The sequence below is a fragment of the Ovis aries genome, chromosome 1, assembly GCF_016772045.2.
Source record: "Ovis aries strain OAR_USU_Benz2616 breed Rambouillet chromosome 1, ARS-UI_Ramb_v3.0, whole genome shotgun sequence".
NCBI lineage: Eukaryota > Metazoa > Chordata > Mammalia > Artiodactyla > Bovidae > Ovis > Ovis aries.
In genome coordinates, this window is record NC_056054.1 from 172,285,065 (window position 1) to 172,293,600 (window position 8,536).

The window sequence follows — 8,536 nt, forward strand, 5'->3', positions numbered from 1 at the left end:
AACTGTGGTGTTGAAGAAGAGTCTTTAGAGTCCCTTGGACTGCAAGGAGATCCAACCAGTCCATCCTAAAGGAAATGAGTCCTGAATATTCATTGGAAAGACCAATGCTGAAGCTAAGACTCCAATACTTGGCCACCTGATGTGAAGAACTGACTCATTAGAAAAGACCCTGATGCTGGGAAAGCTTGAAGGCAGGAGGAGAAATGTATGATAGAGGACGAGATGGTTGGATGAAATCACTGACTCAATGGATATGAGTCTGAGCAAGCTCCAGGAGATGGTGAAGGACAGGCAAGGCTGGCGGGCTGCAGTTCATGGAGTCACAAAGAGTTGTACATGACAGAGAGACTAAACAACAGACCGGTTTTTACTATGACTTAATCAGCTTTCTCACCTTGAACTTCTTATCTGCGTATACCCAGTTTGAATGATAATGGAAAGGGTGATGCCCTATATGCATATTTTTCACTGCTTCTCTTTTTGCTAAATGAAATATTTCTGTCTTGAAAGTGTTTCAGGGTTAAAGTTTTATGTTAGGCTGATTTTAAGATTTACTATGACACCTTGATGTTATACTTGTTTGCCATTCATCCATCCATCCATCCACTCATCAATCCATCTATTTTTTGTTGTTGTTGTTTTTGAGAAGGATAAAATGATTTCTTAATGTTTAACTTATACAAACTTGTAAACTATAAAGCATACAGAAGAAAGTCATCTAGACATGACATCTACTTCACAGGTTTTTGAGAGTTTTAGGGCAATGCTCTAGAACAGTGCCTGGTGTAATCACTCACTAAACATTTATTATCATTAAAATTAGTTATTTTCTTACAGGAAGTTTAGAATTTCTCATGATATCTTCTCATTTATTTACTTTGAAATATGACCATCTTCGTAAAAACCTTGTAAAACACTATTCTTTTTATAGTAATTCTTCATAACTTTAAAATCCAGATTTTTTATAAAATATTTCTCATTTTTAAATCTTTTCTGTTTTATATTCCAACACCTTCATATTCCTTTCTTAAGGCTGATGTTGATGGCAAGTTAGCTAAATTGTAGAATGCTACAAATGACATCAAATATCCCTTGCATTCACAGATTCAAGGACTCCCAAGTGTTCAGAAGGAGGAAAGGCAAGGGCTCAAGCTGCCTCCTGTCTCTCAAGCTGCAGTAACCCTGACCTGGTATCATGATGATTAATATTTCCTCTTGCAAATGGCTTTGAGCAGAAGCTTCCTTGAAGTATGAAGTTTACCAAGCATTAAATGATATTTTAAAAGCAAAGCTTTGGAGTTTTATTAGGCTCAAAACCTGGCATGGTTAGTTCTAGACCTATGACCCTGTTCAAGTTGTTTTGAAGTCACCATTTCCTCATTTGCAAATGGATGGCTAGTCATCTTGAAAGGGGTAATGCCAATTTTGAAGTGGGGGAAGCATAATCCAGACTGAATTAGTTTGAAAAGCAAATGAAATACTCGGAAGACAATGGAAAATGGGCAGGCTACTAATTCAGTAATTTAACTGAAATAGCAAAATGGATAAGATAGAGGGAAACATGGAACCAAATATGCTTTGTGGTGATGGTGGTTGTTTCTTTTCTCTCAGATTGTAGGGACTGTGACTGCATGTATAACCTCAGAATATACATATATATTGAGATTTTATGTATGCTGTATGTGTGTGTGTGTTTGTATAGTTAGAATGGAAAACTCAGAGAAGAGAGACTAGAAATACAAAAGAGAAAGGTGATACCTGGATAAAAGAACAAATGGGACAGACAGCACTAGTGTAGGGATTAGTTTAGGGAGAAGAAATTCCTCTAGTGTACGTATGCATTAGTTTGCCTACTAGGGCTGCCAGTACAAACACCACAGACTGGATATGTGGCTTAGAGAAGAGAAATTTTTTCCCCTTAATTCTTAAGGCTAGAAGTCCAAGATCTAGGTCTCAGCAGAGTTAATTTCTTCTGAGGTCTCTCTGTCTGGCTTGCAAACATTAGTCTTTTTACTTCTGCCTCCATACAATTTTTCCTTCGTACGTGTCTGTGTCTTAATCTGTTTTTATAAAGACACCGGTCATATTGAATTAGAGCCCATCCTTATACCCTCATTTTGACCTTCATTTAATTACATTTTTAACGAGCCTGTCTCCAAATAGGGTCACACTCTGAGGTAACAGGAATTGGGATTTCAACCTTGAAATTTATGGGTTTTTTTTGGTTTTTTTTTGGAGAGGGAATGAGGGGGCATAATTTAGTCCATAAAAAAATGTACAGGCTGAAAAGATGGTGGTGATGAAGAAAATTTGTAATGGAAAAGCAGGAAAGTGAAAAACTTCTGCTTAGTAATGTCTTTTTTTTTTTTTTTTTAATAAAAGCAGAGGTCATCTGCAAAGAGTGAGGAGAAAGTGGAGAATTTGGAGACTGGGAGATATGATCTTTCCCTGTCCAAACAAAGTAAGGTTAGACCTTTAAATCAGCTATTCTAGAACCTTCTTTCTAGATTTTTCATTTCCGATCTACCATGATTTGTTCCTTAGAATAATTTAATTTTCTGTTTAAATGTCACTTCTTCATGGAGGCCTTTCTGACCATTCTATCTAAAATTCACCCTTTATTTCCCAAATTCTTAACGTGACACAGCAATTAACTCCTGAAATGATACAGTGTTTGGTTTGAAAGAACACGTGAACAAACAACATATTAAGATATATTAAATTGGGCCTTAATGTACTGTTAATGCAAGTTCCATGATGGGGAGACATACATTTTTTTTTTCATGGCTATGTCAACTGTTACCTAGAATATTTTAAGAATGCTGTAGTAATTATAGTAAGATAATCAACAAATTCACTGAACTAAAAGATGCTGAAACACGCAAAGCTATCAGAGTGTGGGGATGAATCAATACCCCTTACCTACATAAGTTTAATCGGGAAAAAAATCTATCACTTCATCCTAATGAAATATTTTTCTCCTGTCATTCTTTCAAACCTTGGAAGTATCTGTAATATTTTTATTTCTATTTTTCCTTTAAGATTGTGATTACATAAAAGAGCATGGGCAATTTATGTTATGCCTATTCACTGGCAAAAAAAATAGATATTTAGGCTTCCCTGGTGGCTCAGAGGTTAAAGCATCTGCCTGGAATGCTGGAGACCCAGGTTCGATCCCTGGGTCGGGAAGATCCCCTGGAGAAGGAAATGGCAACCCACTCCAGTACTCTTGCCTAGAGAATCCCATGGAGGGAGAAGCCTGGTAGGCTACAGTCCATGGGGTCGCAAAGAGTCGGACACAACTGGGCAACTTCACTTCACTCACTTATGTATATTAAAAAAATTTGAAGGTGAGGCTTAGCTCTAAAGGAGTGTATCTATAAGTCAAACCATACTCCCTATGCAAAAGCTCACACATATTCACATTCATACACATACTCATCATTAAGAACACTGAAAACAAGCTTTCTCTGTACTGAAAACAATAGTTGACCTGCAACACAGGCCTTCATATAAATTAAGACTTTTAGAAAATGAAGGTTGGAAGTAAATAAGAAAGAAAGAGAGAAAGAAAAGGAGAGACCGAGGGAAGGAGAAAGGAAAGAAGGGCTGGCAAAGCTTGATGTTGGGTCCATTGAACTTTTCATATTACCCTGTACATTTATTTTCCTATATGTTTGAAGTACTTTATTAGAAACAGAAATAACATGAGAACTTTTAGGGCAATTAATAAAATATACATAACTCTTACATCCTAGCTTTCCACAGGATGAAAGACTTGAGTCATATGTTAGAAACTTGTCAGTTTCTTAAGGCCAATACTTGAAAAGTTTGGATTTGCCTGTAATTAGTCATGATGCTCCAAAGATAAAAATAATGTTCTTAAGAAATATTAAGAATAAAAATTATGATGACCATGCCCATTTCTTCCCTTGAGAGTCAATTCCCCTCACCCACTCCAAGCCACCTTCATTTTCACATGGTCCCCATTTCCCTATTTAACATCCATGTCACATCACCAGATCGATAGCATATCAGCTTCTGGAAGCATCCAACTCTAATAAAAGTACATGAGATTTTTGAGCAAGGAAGTTCAGCTTCCCCTGGCTAACTATATGGCTTTAGACACTTCATTTACTGTCTCTCTGCCTCAATTCTCTTCACTGATAAACTGGGGTAAATTATAAAACTATGCTTTTTGCAACACAGTAAATTGTTTCCATGACTCATTATAGATAGGTCTCACAATTTGAAGAGCACTGTCCTAGTCTTATGTTTGACTGTTTAGCAGTTTTATTTTTTTGTTATAAAAATAGTTGATAAATGTGAATATTCTTAATTAAATATACATACAGTTATAAAGGAACATGATTATAAGGAAAGTATGGGTCTCTGATTTCTTTATTATACATTGCCAGAAATGGCAACCCACTCCAGTATTCTTGCCTGGAGAATCCCATGGATGGAGGAGCCTGGTGGGCTACAATCCACGGGGTCGCAAAGAGTCAGACACGACTGAACGACTTCACTTCACTTCATAAATAAATAAATAAACATATATCAATATGGTTACATTTCTGAATAAATATTACCAAAATTCTCATCAAAAAGTAATATGGCTCATTTACTCAATCTCTATGGTCATGTACTTCAGTCTCTTTTGAGTTAGCAAGTATTACTCAAGATCCTGAAATCTGATTTATGGATCACCAACACAACCATGTTTTCGTACCTGAAAGATTACACCCTGAGTTTCTGCAAAGCACCAACATAAAAGCTTCCTTGTAAGTCTCCCTGATATAGCTAGCCACTTTCCACACGCTCCTGGGAACATTAACTGTCACAAGGCACCAACAGCCTGGATTTAAAAAGAACACACATAAACACTTCTACCAACTTGGCAAGAGCTGTTATGACCTTAAGATTGTCAGGGTATGACTAATTTGATTATGCCTCAGTTTCACACTTATAAACAAACAAAAATAAATGACAGTCGGAGTCAATTGTCATAAGCACAGTAACTGAACTGGGCTTCATTTTTTACAATAAGAGAATAGTGATTGAATCTATAATATGACTCAACTCATGGAAAAATTAGATGTGTTGTGTGTGAAGGAGAGAGAAAGAGATTTTGCTTCATCTCTTATCTAACAAACAGATAAATAGATATTGGCAAGATTAATGAGAAGTCATGCATCAACTATTCCAAGTTGCATGAAGAGAGATAGATATGAAGAATATCAACTAAAAATGCCTTTTGTTTTCAGTAATTTAGTGCCTGATTAGATTGGGCATCACTTGAACAACCGTACAGGAAACAACTCCACATTACTGAGCACTGCTGTATTACGGACTCTCATAACAATTCCTCAGTTTTGTTCATATAGCAAGTTAAGCACCTGGGAAGTTGGCTTCAACACAGTTGTTTTGCAGATGAGGAAACTGGAGCACCAATAGTTAATTAACTTCCCCAGAGCCACACAACTAACATCAGTGATATGACATTAAAACCCAATTCTGCTGAAATGCACAGTCCACATTCTGTTCATTAAACAAGTATGTCAACTAAATTAAACAAATTCAAAACATAGTATATAATATCGAGTTTTGTTTCTCTTATATCAACTCCAATGATAAGATTAAGAATTAGGTTGAAATGTTATTTCTAAATTTCATTTGAATGTTCTGTTTTGATTCCTGAGTGGAACACATCACCTATCACATTGTATATAATTCCTTGGTCTAGACAATTTAGAATTCTATTAAATGCTCTATTGAACACCCAATCATTTCATACATAAAATTTATTTTCTCTACAATTCAGTTGCGCTTGTGACAATTTATATCTAATTCATGTATCTTTAGTGCCTAGTCAATTATTATGATGCCATTAGAATATTAATAATTTTATAACAATTCCTGAGTCTAGCATGGTGGTGTAGTGGGTTGAACAGTAGTTCCCAAAAAGATGTGTAGCTCTAATCTGGGTACCCGTAAATGTGACTTTGTATGGAAATAGTGTTTTGGCAAATGCAATTAAGTTAAAGATCTTGAGAAAAGATCATCCTCGATTTAGGGTTGACCCTCAATCCAATGACTGCTGTCTTTATTAAAAGAAAGAAAAGGAAAGCTGATTATAGAGTGACAATGATATGAAGGTTTAGACTAGGTTTAGAAGGTTTCAGTTCAGTTCAGTTCAGTTCAGTTGCTCTGTCCTGTCTGACTCTTTGCCACCCCATGGACTGCAGCAAGCCAGGCTTCCCTGTCGTTCACCAACTCCTGGAGCTTACTCAAGTTCATGTCTACCATCTCATCCTCTGCCTTCCCCTTCTCCTCCAACCTTCAATTTTTCCCAGCATCAGGGTCTTTTCCAGTGAGTCAGTTCTTCGCATCGGGTGGCCAAAGTATTGGAGTTTCAGCATCAGTTCTTCCAATGAATATTCAGGGTTGATTTCCTTTAGGATGGACTGGTTGGATCTCCTTGCAGTCCAAGGGACTCTCAAGACTCTTCTCAACACCACAGTTTAAAAGCATCAATTCTTAGAAGGTTTAGATGTGTTATTCATCTATAGGCCAAGGAATTCCAAGGACTGCCAGGAACTACCAGAAGCAAGGAGAGAGACATGGAACATACTTTAGACTCCAGAAAGATCCAACTCTGGTGACACCTTGATTTTAGACCTCTGACTCCTGGAACTGTGAGAAAATAAATTTTAGTTTTTCTAATCCACCAAGTCTGTGATAATATGTTACAGTAGCCCTGGGAAATGAATATAGAAAGACTAACATTTCCCTTTATGACAGAAAAATATATTTAATTGAGCTATCCATCTAATTTATTTCAAAGGTGGATCTAAAGTGACCTCTCTCTTTTCAAGTTGGTATTTAAAATTAGTAAAAACTCTCAACCATAAAAAAAATAAAATGATATAATGGTATTTATAGCAACATGGATGAACCTAGAAATTATCTAAGTGAAGTCAGACAGAGAAAGGTAAGCATCATGTGATAGCTAAAAATATGATACAAATGAATCTATTTGTAAAACAGAAAAAGACTCACAGACATAGAAAACAAACTTATGGCTACCAAAGGGGAAAGACAAGGGGAGAGATAATTTTGGAATTAGGGATTAATAGACATGAACTACCATATAAAAAATAGATAAACAACAAGGACCTACTGTACAACTCAGAGAACTATATTCAATATCTTCTAATAACCTATAATGGGAAAGAATTTGAAAAGAATATATATATATATATATATATATATATATATATATATAACTAAAATCACTTTGCTGAACACTTTAATATACCATTATAAATCAACTTTAATTAAGTTAATAATAGAAGCAGTTATCAGAACAACCCTCCAGAATACAGGAATGGGTTGCCATTTCCTCCTCCAGGGGATATTCCAGACCCAGGGATCTAACCTGTATCTCCTGCATTGGCAGGAGGATTCTTTACCACTGAGCTGTCTGGGAAGCCCATCTGAAAATCCTAACAGTACCTGTTCCATAGGGCTGTAGTTGTAATCAAGAGAGAAAACAGATTAACTGCTTAGCCTAAGTAAGCACTTGCATAATCAGTTTTTAGTAAGTGGTGGTAGCTTTTAATTACTGTTATTACTGTTACACATCCTTTACAATCTTGTCTCATAACATCCTGGCAACTAAACTTACAACTCATGTTCATCTGCCATTTTCAAAACAGTTTCACAATTTTTGGTTAGTATGTTGCCTTTGTCTATAATTTCTTTCTTCACAACTTTCACACCATTCTTTATGTAAACTCCTGACATATTTTTTAAGGATTCAAACCAGCTATTACTTCCTCTAGCAAAACTTGACAAGGTAGAGTTTCAGACTTCCTGAATTGTGCTACAATAGCCCTTAGAAGTATTCATCTCTTATGCTCCTCATGTTGTATCATAGATATTAAGGGGAGTCTGTCCCTCCCAATATTACAGAGTCTGTCCTTTCTGCCAAATTAAAGCAAAAGTTCTATTTACCATTTCTGATACTTGGATCATTTCCTAACACATTGGGTAGTAAGTAAACATTTAATCAATGAAAGTAAATTAATGAAATTGTACAATTTCAAAGTCCATTTTCATTCTAGTTTTGGCTCCAATAATGAAGAAATACTTTATATCACACTAATCTTCCCACTAAGAAAAACTATAAACTCTGAATCAAACTTTTAAAAGATAACAACTATTTGAAAGCAGTAGGGAATACCCAAAGGCTGAAATTGGAAGTGATGCCACCAAAAAGCAAGGGCATTACATTGAGTGAAGATCTATTTTTATATGTTTATTCCCCCCACCTCCACCCCGGGGCATTTCCTTGTCTGCATGGCTGGTCAGCTGAACTCAAGCAAAAATCCAAAGTGTCATTGGTTTGAATTCTTAGAGGATGGCACTCAGGGCTGTTAGTATAGCTGGAAATTGAAGGGGAAAAGTGCCAGAAAGGAGACAGGCACAGAGAGAAAAGCCCCGAAATCTCTAGCATTGGCTTAACATTTAA

The 8,536-nt window shown here is 36.1% G+C and overlaps 1 non-coding gene across 1 annotated transcript; it reads left to right on the forward strand.

Moving 5' to 3' along the window:
• Positions 1 to 3,117: 3,117 nt before the first annotated feature.
• TRNAS-GGA (transfer RNA serine (anticodon GGA)) lies at positions 3,118 to 3,189 on the forward strand. The gene has a single exon. It is a non-coding gene; the product is annotated as a tRNA-Ser (tRNA).
• Positions 3,190 to 8,536: the final 5,347 nt, after the last annotated feature.